This window comes from Maniola jurtina, chromosome 18, assembly GCF_905333055.1.
Source record: "Maniola jurtina chromosome 18, ilManJurt1.1, whole genome shotgun sequence".
Classification (NCBI taxonomy): Eukaryota; Metazoa; Arthropoda; class Insecta; order Lepidoptera; family Nymphalidae; genus Maniola; species Maniola jurtina.
The window spans coordinates 612,823-631,238 of NC_060046.1; the positions used below are offsets into that span (position 1 = coordinate 612,823).

Genomic DNA, 18,416 nt, shown 5'->3' on the forward strand with positions numbered 1-18,416 from the left:
ATGATTGCGAGTACATAGCGCAATTACCGCTTTCCCCTCTTTCAGTATCTCGGGTTTTAAGTGTAAGTTCTCATATATTAGCGGTAGTTGTCTGCAACAATTTATCGTGCCGGCAGCGCCAGATACAGTCCTACTTGCGACATAAATCTTGGCCTAAGTCCGGGTGCCGCTTCAGATTGTCTTGTTAGAGACGGAGACGCCTCTAAATTTCTAAGTGGAGCAATTATGTAGTTAGTATAGAACTTTAACTAGCTATTAAGGAAATTCCTACTTTTGTGCGTCTAGAATAATTTAGATTCAGTAAAGTTGACGAATAAAATAGTTAAGTAGGTTAGTACTCCGTTTTTAAACGGGCGTACGAATATGCGTATCCGACTCATACTTGAGAGGTTTTTGTTGCTGAAACGTCACAACGCATTGGTGGTTCCTTTGGTGCTGCAAATAACCATAGGTGGTAGTAATTACTTATCGACATGATAATATACACTCACATTCTCCCTGAGATATAGGTTTTTCAAACATAATTCACGGGCACAATTTATAAAAAGACCAATTTTAAGAACAAATAAATCATTTAATCATTCTTACATATATTTTAAACTTTTATCCATATCGATCTTGAAACACTAGATGGATAAAAAATATAACTTAAAATCAAAAAAACCCCCGACACAAAAACCTCTAAAAGAAAACTAGAAAAGAGCTGATAACTTTCAAACGGCTGAACCGATTTTCTTCGGTTATACTTAGCTAAGAACACTCTCGATCAAGCCACCTTTCAAACAAAAAAAACTAAATTAAATTTGGTTCATTCGTTTACACAGACAGATACACAGATCCCCACGTCAAACTTATAACACCCCTCTTTCTGGGTCGGGGGCTAAAAATAAATCCCTTTATTCTTAAGATTGGCTGATGCCCACGACTTCATCTGCGTCGATTAGGTTTTTTAAAATCCCGTGAAAGCTCTTTAATTTTCCGAGATAAAAAGTAACCTATGTCATTCTCCAGGTCTTTAACCTATACCCATGTACGTCGATCTACTGCTCCGTTGTGACGTGATTGACGGACAAACCAAGAAACCAACAAACAAACGCGTTTTCGCATTAATTATAATACGGGTAGTGATTGATCTTGAAATACTAGAATGATAGAAAAAAAAAATTGGTTGTCTGTAAAGTCGGTTTACTGACGATAGTTGAACGTGACAGCAAAGGCCGATTGTGCTTCTTTGTCGCTCGTTCCGCGCTCTCGCTTGCACTTCAAGCCTTACATGGAACGCCTCAGAGCGAGGTAACGCCGCATGAGTCATATTTTTTCGTGCGTGCAGCCGGCTCTATCGAATTATAAGACGTTGTCACGTCAAAAACTCTTTACAATAAAGGTAACACACATTAGTAGATATTAAGCTAGGAGTAGAAGGCGGTCACCTGGTCAGCTGCTATTTGGCTCGCTGCAGCTCGGCGCATTTGTCAGGCGTTGGCTGCAGCTCAGACCGCAGCTATTCCACATTAAGCCGCCTGCCAGGTACCCGCCCGCTAGATTAAACATTTGATACGAACGCCTATCACACCGTACCGTATCACATAATAACTATACACATTACCAGATACTAGTAGTTCGCTCCGAACTACGAGTAAGACATCACGTCCTATGGGTTTGGGCCACTTATTTTGCACTTTGTTAATGGTCCAAAACGTTTCAGCACAAATTAATTTCGTATTTGGTATTGAAAATTAAACACTTGAAAAGAGCAACCGCCAAGTTTCTTGCCGGTTGTCTTAGGTAGGAACGACATTCCGATAACCAGTGATGAATTATTTGGACAATTCAAAAGCACATGTAAAAGTTTACTTGAAGAAAAATATATTCTATTCCATTCTATTCTATTCTATAGATAATAGAATACGGTGTGAGAGGAACCCACAAATCTGAACTTGAAGCCGGCCGGCCATTCCTCCTCGTCACTTGAAATTTAATCAGACCTCTCTGGACCTCTTAGTTTAACATCCTACATTGTTACAGCCATGTTAGGCTGGCTCCAGACTTGTGTCATTAACCCCCGACCACTTTTTCTGTCTGTGTGTCTGTGTATGTTTTTGACACCGCACCGTAACGCTCAAATGGATTTAATTTAATAATTTGTTTTTTTTTTTTTTAACTGAAAATATTACAATAGAACTTAAAGCTAGCCTTATCCTAATACTATATAATATTATCACGCCCGCGTGGAATGGTGCCAAGAATACTGGCTGCATTTCCGCGCTGGATAGCCAGCCGTTGCATATTTTGCGTTTCCGTTGCGTATTCAATTTAAACAAATTACAATATGGAAGGATCAGATTGATTGATTTATCAATTTCAGCCCTAGATAATCCTGATGACACTGCAATATGGTAACCTTGACCAGATACTGCCACCAGGACAGCCTCCCGGCATTCGTAGACAACGATCAGGGTCTGATGGATTAGAATGGGGGTTCACACTTCTCCATCCAGGGTGGATTCAGCCTTATACTCCAAATTGAATATTCTTGATCGCACTCCATTACGGACAGAGCCGGAATATGCCACTAATATGGACAATCGCTATACTTTAAGAGACGACCGAAAAATAACATGGGTATTTAATACAATAAAAACTCGTTTAAAATGCAGTGAATGTGGATAAGCAGTAAGCTTTATTAGTTGGCTGATCGACACACCTCATAACCGACAAATGACTGAATTAGGCCTTTATATTTCCACAGTACTTTGGTGAACAAAGACCGACTTCCATGGAAATATAAGTGTTAAAGTGTGTCTGTATGTCTGCTGGCTTTTTTTGTCTCATCCGTTTAACCGATTTTGACAAAATTTGATACAGAGATAGCTCCCAACCCGGAAAAGGAGGGAAATCACAAAGGCTGTGTGAATATTGTACCGTCACATATGGCGATGTTAGATTCGATGAAGTAAAGTAATATGATGTGTTAGGTATCATTTGGACCCTGGCGATGGACCCGTAGGCTAGCCGAGCCAAGCTAGTCTCCGTTGAGATTAGCTGCCGTGATCAAAATTCGGTCACGAAAACATTAAATTTTGAAAGTATTTAGTCGATGTAAGCCTAGTTTCGACTAGTTTCGATTAAATACGTGAGTACAGTCATTAATTTCAATACTTATAATGGAAATCACTCAGGATAGTTTAAATACGAAAACATTAAGTTTGCAAGTATTGCTCTTTCATGAAATGTGACCACCGCATCTTATAGTATCGTCATTGATATTGAGGGAAAATGCCGCTATGTTACTGTCACTTGTCTGCATGCAATTTCCGTCGAAAATGCTCCGAATTACATCTTGAGACGCGAAACGGCATGCGCTTGCATTGTTGACTATCTCCGAAATAGAACACTCTAGATGTTTCAAGATGTAAACATTCGTAATACATTTTAAGTGTTCTACTGTGCTTGTATCTTTTAAGGTCGTTTTCTGAATTAATTTATCCAAGAAACATGACATATCTCTTGCTGGCTCTTCTCAGTAGAACTTTCTTTCCAAACTGATAACATCATTATAATAATTCATAGTCCTGTGTCTACAACACCAAGGTCTAAACAAATCTATAAGACCATCTATAAGATCATCTTTCATAACATTATGAACTACTCTGAGGCAAGCAGGCTTCCTCACGGTGTTTCTTTTCACCGTTAAAACAAGTTATATTTAATTGCTTTAAACTAACTTAAAATGCACATTCCATTCCATCAGCCTGTATGCGTCTCCGCCTTCCTTATCCATCCACTCCCCGCCACCTTCTTCAGGTCATCGGTCCAGCGGGCTGGAGGTCGTCCCACACGGCGTTTACCGGTACGCGGTCTCCACTCCAGAACACGTCTGCCCCATCGGCCGTTGGTTCTGCGACAGATATGATCTACCCATTGCCACTTCAGCTTGCTAATCCTTTGAGCTATGTCGGTCGCTTTCGTTCTGCGAATTTCCTCGTTCCTGATTTTATCCCTGAGAGTGATATCCAACATAGCTCGCTCCATATCGCGCTGACCGACGTTTAGTTTGTGGATGACGCAATCTGTCAGTGTCCACGTCACTATGCCGGGAATCGAACCCTGGATAGGAAGGAAGGAGGACGAAGTCTTAGCCACTAGGCTATCGTCTCCTTTTCAAGATACCTAGGTACTCCATGACAATTAAAGAAACAGAAACATCAGCAAATAAGGAAATGAACAATCTCAATTCTCAACTGGCAATTGCCCCGGTACCTGAACCGAAACGCTTTAAAAACCCAATAAGGTAAAGACTCTGCAATTGACAATTGACCTGAAAGCAACTTATTGGTTTTTACTGCTGTACTTTTTTATTTCGCTTCAACACCCAAGATCCTTTGTCTCAAAGGGTACCCCATCCTTTTCTATCTCAGGGGATAGGAAAGAGACGTGTGGAGAACATTTATCGCCGGGAAAGAAATTAAAGTCGCGCCGAATCGAACGGTTTTATCTACGTGTCGATAGCGGTCACAAATTATGTGCTTCCTTCCAAGATAAGGTCCTGTTCCGTAGCGCCGAACTCAAAAGTACACAAGAAATATTTTTTGTGCTAATATGATACGGAAGAGTGATTTGTTGGCTTGTTTTAATAATAATAGATGAGCTCTGAAACTACTGAACCGATTTTAATAATTATCTCACTATTATAAAGCTACTTTATCCGGATGATTACATCAAAATATATTATTATGTACCGCGGGCAAAACTGATTTCAGGGTAAACCTAGTTTCAAGAGCTTAATACTATTTACACATATTTCGAGACAATAATATTATTGTAAATTTGATTAACTTAATACTTGTTTTAAGTAGTTTATTTACCTTAGGCAGTCCATACGATATTAAAATTCCCAGAATTTCTAGCTAGAAAAACATCGTTTTACTCACGGCACGATGTTTTTCTATAGGTACCGTAAAACATGAAATAATTTATAAAAATACTTATACGATAGGACCTAATCGACTAGGACACGCTTTGGTAAAACTACTCGTTACTATATCACTACCGATATATTATAAATTGGGAAGGGTGTTTGTTTATTGGTTTATTCTTTAACTAAGCCACAACAAGGTAGCGGTGCAATATGAATTTTTGTATGTAGTTTAATCGAGAATTACATAATATGATAATTTTTATACCACGAAATCAAAAATTCCACGAGTTTTTTAAAACCCACGTGGAAACGTGGACGAACTCACGAGACTCAGCTTATACGTAAAAAAACGCTAAGTGAGTAAACTGTCGAATTCGCTTCACAAACGATGTATGACTAGCCCGTACCTTAAACTATAATTCTCTTATGCAAAAGTGAACCTTGGGACTTAGTGTTAGAGTAGAAATTTGATTAACAAATTACATTTTCAATAGATAAATGAATTTCTACTCATTGACGATCAATCGAGCCGGCGTTATCTCTGTTTTGCCGCCTTATCTATGGGCGTAACAACGTCTATGGTGGATTTATGGCGACTCGATAGCGTGAGTTAGGTTCTTACTTGTGTGGAATAGAACGCTTAGCTTGCGATTCCGCTATTGTTGGAACTTGGTGCTGTAATTGTATGTTTTTGTTGTTAACTCTTTCGAGAGACTTGTATTGGCTTGAGGCTTCAGAGTTAGTTTTAAAGTTAACGTTGAGTGTTAATTTTTAAGTTAACGTACCCAACGTTCATTTATAGGGCCATTAACAGGTAGTTAAAGTTATGTTAAGGTAATCATTCAATTTATGACGACCAATGAAGGTCATTGCGACCAATATAAGGCAAAGTTAGTTGCACGAGTCATTGTTCCTTCCTCCATTATTATGGTAAAAGGTAAAGTTTTGGTCAAAAGTTAACGGATAGATATTCAATTATTAATTTTTTTTCAAAAAAAATTATAATTAGTGTCACTTCGGATGATGTAAGGATTCTAACGATGCCCTATACCAATAATCTCTTCAAGCATTTAGAAGTTATGATGGAATAAATAAACACACCTTACATATTATAGGTAGAGAACCCAGAAAACATTCGGTACCTATACTCCTTTTTTTCGTGAAAAAATTCTAGTGAACCGTGAAGTGAATCTTGGTAGATGAAGATTCACTGGACTAATTTAGATTATCCTTCCTAACGGGAAGAACCAGCAAGAAACTCGGCGGTTGCTCTTTCCAGCTTTGAATTTCATAATGTAAAAATCGTGGAAATCGTTTTCTCCGGCCAGAAACATCGAGTTTCCCAAAAGCTCGCTATGTCGAAATTAGCGATTCGGCAATCTTACAAAATATTGCAAATTAGCTATCGACATTTTACGGCTTCGCTCGTCCCGGCACAATGCCAATTAATTAGAACCGCTAGATACATAATCCCATTACCCTGGGACCTTTTCAATGCAGCTGCGTGGGTGGCCACACTGCGAGCGGGAGAAATTATTTCTTAATCTATTTTCTTCCTCAAAGTACTAAATCAAAGAGTTCCCACTTGATTTTCAAGAAATGTTTATATTATATTAATAAGTTTTTCGTGATTTTCCGAGAACAGAAATAGCCTATATCCATCTCCAAGATGCAGGTTATCTTTGTACCAAATAAAAAATGCTCACTAATTCGTCTACATCGATTAAAACTTTTGAAACCATGGACACCATTTGATTTTCCGGATTAAAAAGCCTTCGAAACTAGTCGGGTTTACGTTGACTAACCACGTGGACGTGAGCACAACCGGGATTAGCTTTATTTATAATGGAAATCACTCACGTAGTTGAAGCGCTAAGTACCTAAACAACAGTGCTAATCTAAGGTTGGGACAAGGTGTCGGAAATGAGCGAACGACCCAAGCGTTGGTTTAGGACTACTTTATTCGTAGAACCACATTAAGATACATGTACTTGTAGGTATAATAAGGCAAATATCTAATGTGTATGAGTAATTATATAAGATATTACATATATGGTTAGGTCACACTGTACGCTGAACCGCTGCAAGTGAGACCACAGAGGTTGGTATAAATTAATTCACTACTGGCGTCTTTGTCGCGTTGCAGCACTGCTACACGCCCGTGTAATTAATTGTTTTGCATTCCCATTCCTTCTCATTTCATTCCAAATGCTTACAACTCATCAGCCCATAGTGCTGGTTAAGCAACTTTGGGTAAGACCTGCTTCGGAAGTGCGAATTTGCTCTTTGCCTTTCCTCCGTGACTCAGAGAACACTTTAAGTCAGACGACTTAAAGTGTTCTCTGTAAAGAAAGAAAAATCTTTATGAGGTATTAATTTATGTAATATCGTCTTTTACAGCAGTTCAACATCTCTAAGTTTCTATGGCGAACATCTGAAGTACCACAGATGTAGCGCTTCCATATTAGACTACAAACTTCACGCAGTCAAAGTCAAAAAAAAAGATTCCGACGAATTGAGAACCTCCTCCTTTTTTTGAAGTCGGTTAGAAATTGGAAAATAAATCTACCAAATGTAGATAGAGAGAATAGGCTATAATGAGCACCTATTTGCTATCAAATTGTTCCTACTTTTTCTTCGTTCGTAATGAACGGTTGAAATACAATCGAATTAAAACTCGAAACTCATTCCGATGCAAAGTTTCAATTCGTTAACGGCGGGAGTTTGAGACTTTCCAATTTATTCATAAACTCGATTCTGAATTTACACTAATTTCTACGTTAATTATGAATTTAATTATTTCCTATATTCATAAGCAAGTTACAAAGTAGATAGAAACTAAGTATCTATTAATATTTTATTTTCTTAATTAATGTTTCTACTGTATAAACTGTTTTTGTTCCTGGTTCTATAGGTACGTATTATAACGAATGAAAACTTAGACGTTTATTTTCTTCGTAATTATACCTACTCGTAGTTTTTGTATCAAATAAAATTATTTGCGTTAATCTACAATGTATAACTGTAATATTATGTGTCCGTGAAATTTTATTGAATACAACACTTAAAATGATGAAGGAGGAACGAAGAATCTGACTGAAAGACACACACACAGCTCAAACCGCCTGGATCTTTTTCAATAAAGAATTTTTCATGCAGGTTTTTTCTATTTGTAACGTACCTACTCAGCTCCAAGAAAGGCTTTTCCACCCGAGCGAAGTTGGGGTAGATCAGCAAGTCGATTTATAATAGGCACTATAGGTACAGTACTAGCGACCCGCCCCGACTTCGCACCTATTACAATTTTCGCAGGGATCTCGGGATCTAGGAATAAGCGGGCGATAGCCCTTTCTATAGCTTGCTGAGCGACTTTATAATCAAGTAGCCGATGCCTGCGACTTCGTTCGCGTGGATTTAGGTTTTTCGAAATCCCGTGGGAACTCTTTGATTTACTGGGATAAAAAGTAGCCTATGTGCTAATCCAGGATATTATCCATCTCCATTCCAAATTTCAGCCAAATCCGTCTAGTAGTTTTTGCGTGAAGGAGTAACAAACATACACACACACACACATACACACAAACTTTCGCCTTTATAGTAATACTACCTGATACCCGCGACTTCGCCCGCGTGGATTTAGGTTTTTCGAAATCCCGTGGGAACTCTTTGATTTTCCGGGATAAAAAGTAGCCTATGTGCTAATCCAGGGTATAATCTATCTCCATTCCAAATTTCAGCCCAATCCGTTCAGTAGTTTTTGCGTGAAGGAGTAACAAACATACGAGTACACACACACACACACACACACACACACACACACACACACAGATACAAACCTTTTCCTTTATAATATTAGTGTGAAGTGTGATATAGTGGGTGAAGTGAGTGATGAGTGATAGTGTGAAGTGTGATAATTGGTGACCTTCCTCAGGGTCCATGTTACAGAGCCTTGAGCCTACTACTTAGTTACATAAAAGTCTGTAGTTTTTATCAGTTTGTTCAAAAAAAAATTCTTTAATAACTTAACAAATCTTCCGTGTTGTTCAAACAACCTATCTACCATTGTGTACACCGAGTGATCGATCAAACCCCATAATAAAATTACAACAATGTTTGCAAATTAAGTAAAGCCTCCTCGATTGATGGATGGACACTCTACGTAGCGCACAAATGTATGCTTCTTTTGGCGATTTTGGTTACAAATACCTAGTCTTGGTCAAACTTGAAGACTTGTCTGGTGGAGAGATGAGTCTGGTCTCTTTTAAACGGATGCTCCTGAGTACGGTTCTTGCCAGGGCCATTTTAGAATGTAGGTATAAGCACGTCTTTCATAATATGATACCCCACTTGGTATAGCTATCTTACTTTGAAAATTGAAACACATTTTATGGTTAAAGAACTTTATTCTCACTAAGAATTTAACAAATTCACTTACATGAGAAAGAAACAAATTGATAAGTAACTTATTCATTTAACATTGCGATTATATAAAGTAAACGAGTCGGTCGAGTGCGCCAATTGCGTGGACAAAACATGGATCATTAGAGACTAGATATTTATAATATATAAATCATATATAATCTATAAATAATATAGATATTTTAACTATTTTTTTGTGTTGTAACCACACATTCACGGTTTTCGGATTCACATTTGCTATAAGACCTACCTACCTGCCAAATTTCATGATTCTAGGTCAACGGGAAATACGCTAAAGGTTTCTTGACAGACACGACAGTCAGAAGTGATCCTATAAGGGTTCCTTTTTCCTTTTGAGGTACGGAACCCTAAAAAAAACTGGTCAAGCCTATGGTTTCGCCATATTTAGTCTGTCAAGCTGTCCAAGGGCGGATTTTGGCAGACTTCACACTCCTCTTGATAACATTATTGAGAACTCTCAGGCATGCAGGTTTTCTAACGATGTTTTCCTTCGCCTTTACAGGGAGGGAAAAGTGCTCCGAAAAGTTGTAGAGGACTAGGAAGCCCATGTCTTAACTAAATCAACCTTTACTCTTTTCTTATTAATATTAGTAGTAGTATTACTACAATAACAGGCTACGGATATTTTGTGATTGCTCGTACTCTCTAAGCTGATAAAATACAATGAATAAAGCCAAACTATGCATACTGCAATCCCTTCCAAAATCCACACCTTGCTGTTCTTATTAAAAACCAATGAAAAGTCAACTTTAAGGCGATACACTTAAGGGTTGCAGACGTTGATCTGAAATTGGTTCAATGTAATATGCTAAAACTATGCCATAAACATAGGGTTGCCAACATAGGTACTTTGATTTTCCGAGATATCATTGAAAAGAAACTGTGATACGTCTTGCACGCTCGTTGTTTTGATTTCCATAAGTCTTGGGAATCTACTACAAACGTTGTAACACTTTTCATACAAACATAGTTTGAACCAATGAAACTCAATGAAATTTTGTGGACATGTTCTAGAAACAAATATTTGCGTCTGTAGTTTACATATGTACACGTATATAGTTTATAAACCTCGCGCCTCGGCTTTATAGGTATGCCTTGCGCCTTAGACTGACTCAATAGAATAGAATAGAAGAGTATAGAATAGAATAAAATGTATTTTTATTCAAATAAACTTTTACTAGTGAGTGTCAAATAATGTACCACTGGTTCGGAATGCTGTTCCTACCGAGGCTAATGCTAAGATCTATAGAGAGCACTTTGACTTAGCTCGGCCTTAAGATTCAATTAAAACGAGATGGATTTATGCCAGTGGTATAAAGCTGTCTCGTATTAACTTAAGTCTGAGCAAAGTCAAAGTGCGCTCTATAGATCTCAAACTAAGGGTGAGATCTATAGAGCGCGCTCTGCCTTTGCTTAGACTTAAGACAGAGTTAAAACGAGACAGAGCTATATCTCTCACATAAATCTGTCTCGTTTTAACTCAATCTTAAGTCAGAGCAAAGTCAAAGTGCGCTTTATTGATTTCAGCCTAAGTCAGTAGGCTTATCAAAGTGCGTCCTGCAAGGAAGATTGGAAAGTCCCGGAAACCGCTTTCTCAGAATTGACAACCCTATCCAGCAATATATGCATGCCAAAATAGTTTGTACGCTAGCGCCATAAATATCAAAATGGCATGTCTATACAGCCGTTAGCGGTGGGCTGGCGACATAAAGGGTAGGTGTGATATCGAGAGCAATATTAAGCTTTGACGAGGGTCCGATATTAAAGCACTTATCCGGAGCCGTGATCTATTGATTTCCACTAAAACATTAGATTATATTGTAAACGTAGGGCCACGGCAAAAGGCTAGACTACCTAGCCCAAATCTATGCCTCTAGACCAATATGATGAGGTCTTGCCTAGAAGATGCCTATCCACCCTTGCTTTGAAGATATTTTTTATTTATTTATTCAGATACAAGTTAGCCTTTGACTACAATCTCACCTGGTGGTAAGTGATGAAAGTTGGAAGCGGACTAACCTGGGACTGACAGGTTTATTTTTATTTTGTGGTGATGTATTCACATTGTAGATGAAACGGTGAAGGGGAAAAACGCTTGGTGATCACTGATCACCAAAAAGTATACAAAATACACAAGATTAGTCACAAAACCATTGAGCAGGCACAATTTAATACAGACACGTTTCCACGCCGCTGCACTCTAATATAAACACAGCACCGCACAAATACAGGACAAAGAGTTCTTTTAAACATCTCTACACAATCATTATAACTGCAATTCTTTGGAGGCCCTCTCATCCGGGAAATTCGTGCATTGTTTCTGCCGGCCAGGGGGCAGGAGGGAGGGGGGTGTTCAAAGACAGCGGCTTTGTTAGCGAGATGAAATAGCACCGATCGGAAATGTCATTTTCTCGAATGCAGATGAGATTTCTTTACGCTTTACGCTCATAGTGGTCGGTGGTGATTGCTTTGTCTGGTTTGATAAGTATCTCTTGCTCTCCTCACATTGCAAAGAACAGATTTTACACTCATGATCAACCCATTACTGTCCCACTACTGAGCACGGGTCTCTTCTCAGAGTGAGAAGGGTTGTTTAGGCCATAGTCTGCCACGCTGGCCCAATGCAGATTGGAAGACTTCACACAGCTTTGAGAACATGGAGAACTGTCAGACATGCAGATTTCCGCACGATGTTTTCCTTCACCGTTAAAGCAAGTGATATTTAATTGCTTGAAACACACATAATTGAAAAGTTAGTGGTGCGTGCCCGGGATCGAACCCCCGACTTCCGATTAGGAGACGGGCGTTCTAAGCACTAGGCTATCACAGCTTAGGATTTTACATTACCTATCAAAATCTTAATCTTCTATTCAAAACTAGCTAATACCCGCAACTTCGTCCAAGTCGATTTAAGCTTTGGAAAATCCCGTTGGAACTCTTTAATTTTTCGGGATAAAAAGGAGCCTATGTTATACTCCAATAATGTCTTTAACAATACCCATGCAAAAAACACCGTTACTTCGTTGCGACGTGATCGGAGAACAAACTAAGAAACAAACGCACTTTCGCATTTATAATTATAGGATAGTGTAACGAACCACTGTAAGCTTTTGATTTTCATCATAATTCTTTTGTCAACGTCTTTTGAGAGCGATTCCTATTGATTGCAAATGCGTTGCGCAATAACCTCGGGTCTCATCTGCTCATAGACGGAAGATCAATATGAATATTAAGTATTCACGTGAAACAATGTCTCGTCATGACAACCCGGTTATCAGTAGATCCCTTCAGGGCTACCATAGATTTTGAAAGAGCCATTATTCTAGGAGGGCTACTACGTAACCTATTAATCCATCAATGGCTTAGAGCCGATTTCACCAGCGTATAAACAAAAAAATTATATCAAAATCGGTTTAGTGACAGGTTGAGATGGCAATCGGGGTATGAGGTGGGGTGACGACCCGCTCACCCGCACGTCAACCGCACTCATCCGCAGCGGGTTAAAGCGGGGGCTGTGCGGATGTCCGGAGCGTCCCCACCCCGGTTGCCATCTCAACCCGTCGCGCACTCTAGCTTATCACCACTCTAGTACTTACCACTTGTTTGTTAATACTTGTTGAGATTTATTTTAACTCTTTATTGATAGTATCGACTCCAGAACAATAAAACAAGCCACAGTCAAGGTGGATAGGCTCTGTCGACTACGACAATACAATTTCACACACGGATTCTTTTCAAAGGTCCAATTTCTCGTATAATTTCCACTCCCCTTAGAATTTCTGATAGGGTTGTCGCTTCATTCACCTCAATGCTGTGAAGTATAAACGTAAAGTGACTATCGTAACCTAATATCTAATCCTATTGTTTATTTATCTTATTTATTTTGTACCAAAACATTATTGATCAAAGCAACATGGGCTGACAGGTCACTAAGACGCCCCCGGAAAGAAGACGCTTCCTTGCCTCGATAGCCTCAGGGATAGCGGATGAAAAGATTGGAGAACCTAGGAGAAAGAAATTGTTGTCGTCCAACTCCTTTAGTCTTAACGTTCAAAGTGAGGTGAGTTAACGAATCTGTAATCTTTCGAAGCTCCGGAGTTACACCAAAACCGGAATTCCGGAGTTCAAATCCTAGTTCCAAGACACAACAGTCGGACCAGCTGAGTCCTCGAGCGTAAAACCAGCTCGAAGGAAGCCCCCATCACGCTGTTCCCATACATCACGGTATAAAGAACTTTGACAACCCTGCGGGTAAAGAATAAAACGCAGTAGGCATAATTCGGGTGTCATTATTCACAGTGTTGCCGGGTTTCGGCGGGTAATGACTTTATTCGGAATTAACTTCCCGGGACGTCGCGGTTAAATAATATCTCCAGACTTTGAGCGCCGAAAAATTTCACCAAGGAATTTGTCTTCTACAATCTTACGCTAATAAAGATAATGTTGAACGGGATGCTAGAATATGAAGCCGGCCAGGGAAATCGATTTCAAGAAAAGAAGCTAATCGTATAGTAAAAGTAAAAGTGTCTGTTGTGTCCGTCTGTCTGCAATTTTTTACGATTTGCGATGCATACATCGCAAACAACGATTTTCAAGCTGTAATGCGTTAGGGCGAGAGCAGGATTCTTATCAATACTGACTAATAATAATAGTAATTTAATATTAAATACTGTTAAACCACCACTTTAACATTCCAAAATTGTTTCGCATTCAATAATATTTGGTAGGTAGGTACAATGTAAAATATTTTTAAATAGTTTCAATATCAGATTTTCGTTATTAGGTAAATCTGGAAAACCACAGACGCAGATATTGGTTTCTAGAGTTACAAAATTCCATTGATTTCGATTGGTCAAAATTTTAGTCAGAGCCAATCTACCTTTGTATGTAGCAGTGTAAACTGTAAAGTGATCGCGCCGTGAAAATTCAAATGAGAACCAAACTAAGTTTCTCTGGAGTGCTATACGAATAAACTCTTAAACTGCAATTTAATCATCCTAAAATTGTAATATCAAGTGTCAAGGAACCTAGTTCCTTTGTTTGCCTGGATCAAGCGCACCTGCCGTCGAAGGTACGAAAGAAACGTAATAAATCTCTTTTAATTTCAAACTTACAGCAAGCTAACTTAGGCACCAAACTAAAATAACCGAACTAAAATACTTTTCACTTAGTTGGATATCGGGGTTTTGAAGTTTGGGGCCGCATTTTAATTAAACCGCAAATAAAGTGTCGGGACCTTTGGCCTTTGATCCTAAGTTTATTAAATAAAGTCTAAAACACTTAAGCCATTATAAAGCCTTAACAGATTTGAATATTGTGACCTTCGAAAATACCTAATGAGAATACTTTGAAAACTGACTAAGTCCTACACTATATAAATTTTTGATTAGGCATACCTGCTAAGTTTCTAATCTGTATACAAAGAACCGGCCAAGTGCGAGTCAGACTCGCGCACTGAAGGTTGGAGTATCATATTATGAAAGGGATTTACCTACAGAACTCCAAATAACTGTACATTCTAAAACAGATTTTTATTTATTTTTATGCATAACATTTTAACATTTATTGTTCAAAATGTCGAAAAAAATACCCAAATACGGACCCTCGGAGCATGAGTCTGACTCGCACTTGGCCGTTTTTAATTTCTTGTGTTATTGTAGGTATGGTAACATGAGGTGGTTTTTCGATTCAATGCAGTTCTTAATTAAATCGAAGAATAAAAAGTTCCAAGATTTCCCTGTGGTTCAACAGTAATAGAGTGAACTGTCTCATATTTTGAAAGGTACTGACTGCTTTATGCCTTTTCCGCACTACAGTTACCTACTAGGTGAAGGTACACGGACAATAAATAACGCAATTTCAAATATCATGTATCACGATGTCCATTTGATTCGCTCGTATTTCCTGACTTCGTGGTCGTATGCACGACGCCTCACGTTATTTCAGAACTTCGGGCGTTCCACACAAGTCGAGGAATTGGCCAACTTGCATTTACACTTCCTACACGCTAAAACAACCTTTACTGCACTCCAGATAAGTGTTAGGTCACACGCAAAGGTAAGTAGGTAACAATATAACAAGTTAAACCAGGGTACATCCCAACAATTTACGGAGTTCGAACTGTTGAAATTTTACGAACTGGTTCGGAATTTTTTATTCGTTCCCCGACGATGGATCATAAAGTTTTAAAAAAATTTCAAGTCGCTATATAAACTGACTATGGGTAAACGTGTGGTGCATCTCACTCACGTTCCTGTATTAGAGAGAGATGGACCATTACACAGGTAGAATGTGAAAAATCAAGCCAAAAGCCTCTCCATAATATTACATTATCTTAGCTGATGCCCGCGACTTCGTTCTCGTGGATATAGGTTTAGTTTGAGCTATGCATTGATAGATCAGTCAGTCAGTCAGACTGCTCTTCCTTTTATATAACTGTGCCCGGAATCGAACCCTGAACCCTGTCTCAACCACTGGGCTATCACCGCTTGTAAAAAAATATCAAATACTACAAAAATATTACACATCAGCTGATAAAACAACATTGATAAAATTCATACATACGAATAATAGTATTATGATAACATAATGCTATATAATATGACCTTGCCATTTAATAATATCTAAAGTGGAGTTCTTGCTTTGTATAGAGAATTTACGAGTACCTCCAAACAAAATTCTAAGTTTCTATACCTACGCCAATACCCCAATTGTTTGAGTTGTACATTGAAAATAAATTATATCAGTCAGTCAGTTTTTCTTTTAAGATTTTTTTTTAAGTTTACTTTTAAACGAGTTGAATGTCGAATTAAGAATTTTCATTTTTTTTAAATATTACAAAAAAAACGGTACCGACGAGGATGGGATTCGAACCCACGCGTGCAGAGCACATTGGATTAGCAGTCCAACGCCTTAACCACTCGGCCACCTCGTCATATCGGAGAGCGACAAAAAACGTCACTACACTCGCGCGACATCCGATACGAGGATCGCTATATTGATTTTCAATAAAGTAAAATTTTATTATTATTGCTACTATACAACCTGTTTAAATATTATTTTCGTCTTTAAATAGATAATAAATGATACCTACTTAGTAACATTTTTAGGGGTCCGTACCTCATTCAGAAAAACGGAACTCTTAGACCCGGTTCTCAGTTGTCGGCTGTCGGGCCCTGATATTCCAGGGGCAGAAGTTCTTGTCTTCCAACGCTGTGATTTACAGTGCAAGGTCGCCATTTCAGCAGCTTAGAACCCCAATTTTTTCAAACTATGTGCCCAGCCCATTTGAAACTTTCGATTCACAACCCGCTGAACTGTATCGGTTACTCTGGTTCTCCTACGGATCTCCGTTCAACCATTCGTTACCAATTCTACCAATCGAGCTTTCTTAATTGAAAGCAATATATCGATTTCTCTACACACTGGCATGGGCATTGGTGAGCATATGGGGAATCTCGGTTACAATTGACTGTTACAATTGAAGCCTAACTACACCAGCGCTGTAACCAACAGAGGCGTGCGTATAACCGTTCGTTACCAACGCGCCGATGATACAGCACAATTTCACCGCTCTATGTGAAATGTGTCAATTCGCCAGCCGTTTCGATGTTAGCGTTTCATTTCAAGACACAATGGGATGGCAGAATTGGGTTACACCCACTGTGGATTGCGTGACCACAGTGCAAGCGAAGCAGTAGGTCGAACATCTTTCATCATCATTCATCTTTCATCATCATTATCAACAGATAGACGTCACGATCTTACGCTGCCTGAGTGCTCCCTGCAACTCGTTTGATGCCGTCTGCCCATCTAGTGAGAGGTCTACCTATGGGTTTCATAAGAAAACTTAGAGTCATTCAGCGGTCGAGATCGGACATTTTCTACGTGATCAAATCAAAAATAAAGAGATCCACAGGAGAACCAGAGTAACCGATATAAAACTCGACTGATTGACGATGCTTTGCGGTACGATGATAAAAAGGTGGAGAAACCAGATTGAAAAGTTCTTGGGCACACTCTCCGAAATATATCATGTAGTATACCGATAGACAGGCACCTTTGCGTCGATGTTCCAAACTTTGAAGTTTAGAATTGACCAGTGCTTCGTCTATGTGGGCCTACATTTTTAACCCCGACCCAAAAAGAGGGGTGTTATAAGTTTGACGTGTGTATCTGTGTATCTGTCTGTGGCATCATAGCTCCTAAACTAATGAACCGATTTTAATTTAGTGTTTTTTGTTTGAAAGGTGGCTTGATCGAGAGTGTTCTTAGCTGTAATCCAAGAAAATCGGTTCAGCCGTTTGAATGTTATCAGCTCTTTTCTAGTTACTGTAACCTTCACTTGTCGGGGGTGTTATAAATTTTTAATTTACACTTGTTTATATTATATTAAGTACCTAGGTACTTTAATTTTGGAGCAAGTGAGTAAGTACACTGGTATTATTTACACTGTGGTAAACTGCACTTCAGCTGTGTGATTATGATGCAAACGTATGTAGTTATGTGCTATTTCCTTTTAGTGTTGACGAGTAAGTGCTAAAATGAACTTTGTACACTGTTTGAGGGCTTTGAGGCAATTCCTTGTTACATTTAGTTAAATGTACGCTGCTTGTGGTTTGGCAGCCGAAAATTCTCTTCATTTAGTCTATAAATAGAGAAGAACACCCGTGCGAAGCTGGGCCTAGTTATTTAGTTTTTTAACAGATTTTTCATTTCAACTTTAAATACAATATTTCAACTCAACTTTATATAATGCTTTGCATACCTACAGGTTGAATCTGATCTGGTAGTAGATTTTTACTCTATCTGCTATCATTTCTTTTTTTCTAATGTACCTAAGTAATAAAGTACACAAACTAATATAAATAGTACTATCCTTTCTACGCTTAGGTAGGTACATAATACGTATGAGCTTGACACAAATTCGTTCCGGTATCACTAGAATATCACCCAGTAAATATCCCCCTTCCCCATCCAATAATCCTAAACCAGGGGCATTAACTCTTCTATCCCGGGCAATAACAATAATACGGGCTTTATCCGTACATCGTGCCCA

General features: G+C 38.7%; 1 non-coding gene across 1 annotated transcript; it reads right to left on the reverse strand.

The window, feature by feature from the left end:
- Positions 1-16,210: 16,210 nt before the first annotated feature.
- Positions 16,211-16,292, reverse strand: Trnas-gcu. Its single transcript has one exon. It is a non-coding gene; the product is annotated as a tRNA-Ser (tRNA).
- Between the last annotated feature and the right edge of the window lie 2,124 nt (positions 16,293-18,416).